The following is a 1,531-nucleotide window of genomic DNA, read 5'->3' on the forward strand; positions in this document are numbered from 1 at the left end:
TCTGAAAAGCTGAGGGAGCGTCGCCGAACTTTACGCCTCAAATTCTGGCTTTTTGAATCGGTGGACGCGTTGCCTTGGCTTTTTATAGAGCTATCGATCACCGCCAACTTACACACTCTGAAGATTTCCCATTCTTGAAACTCGTTTCCGGCCCTTTGAAAATTTACTCCGTCCACCCCTTCTCTTTGAACACTTTTTTTTAAAAAAAATGGCAAACCCATCAAACCTTAGCTTAGAATTGAGTCTCCGCAGTGATACGGGCGTGCCGCTTCAAGGTAACGTATGGCGCCCTTCTTTCTTATCTTCTAACGGTCCTCTTACAGGTGAAGATTCCGTGATGCAGGACGCCACAACAGCTACGATAGTAGCTCGAAACCTCCTCACTCCCAGAGATAGTCAGCTGCTTTCAGGACGGTCCGATGAGTTGGCCGTTCAAGAGTCCCTGGCTCTCAGCGTTCAGTGCGCTGGTTCTGTGTCAAACATGGGCCAACGCCTCCTTGCTCGCTCCCGTCAGGTTGAATCATTGATGGCGGAGGTGGAGAACCTGAAGCAAGAGATAAAACAACTTAAGCACGAGAATAGAACTTTGCACGTGCTTGCAAATAATTATTCATCAGGCATGAAGAGGAAGCTTGATGAGCTTGATGACCGTCAACAGTTTGCAGCTTTCTTCCAGAGGCACCTCTTTCCTGGGTCATCCAGCGTTCCACCAAGGTTTGGGGCCTTGAATGATCTATCCTCGGTGCCTCCCGCTCCTATGCCTCCTGCTCCTAGACCTCTTGCTCCGAGAGTGTTGCCACGTAGTGGGGCCTCACGTACACAACCTTTGTAAAGGCTCCATCTTTCTGCCATGTTTAGATACAATTGTAATTTATCGAAAAAAATCAATGAACAAGCAAAAGTTTTATTTACTGTATTGGGTTGCCTCCCAAATAGCGCTTTCTTTAACGTCTTGTAGCCGGACGAAGAACACAATCATGCCTTAATGGAACCCACGGCATGGAGTTGATCATTGAATGGATGATGATACTTGAAATGTTCCGGCAATGGTTGAATTTCAAGAGTGGGTGCCCTAATCATTGACATCAACAACATATTAGTCAAAAACGACTTTGGATTTTGAGTTGGTGGCTTACCTATGGGCTGCAATATTGGCTCTAAAGTCGCAGCACATTCAACAAATGCACAAGGGATGTTTTCATTCAGATTGGACATTTTGAAGGTTGTGGCTGTGTGATCCACTCCAATTTCCTCCTTGATGAATTCAAGATGCTCCTCAACCACTTTTTCCTCGTGAATTGTTGGAAAGGTGTCCAAGATGTCTTTCTTCCCCTCATCTTTCATGGATTGCATGAACCTGCCAGGGAAGGGTGCATTTGGGGGAACAAAGTTAGAAATAATTAAATTTGGAACAACCTTACTTGAATGGGGTGGTGTAGGAATATTGGGAGGTTGCGGCAAGGGTTGTTCTTCCCTTGCCGTGCCTTGTGCATCCTCCTCCTCTTCGAGCAGTAGCAATTCATCCATGGGC

The sequence above is a fragment of a genome, unplaced genomic scaffold, assembly GCF_019419815.1.
Source record: "Pyrus x bretschneideri cultivar Hongxiangsu unplaced genomic scaffold, Pyrus_bretschneideri_v1 Contig234, whole genome shotgun sequence".
NCBI lineage: Eukaryota > Viridiplantae > Streptophyta > Magnoliopsida > Rosales > Rosaceae > Pyrus > Pyrus x bretschneideri.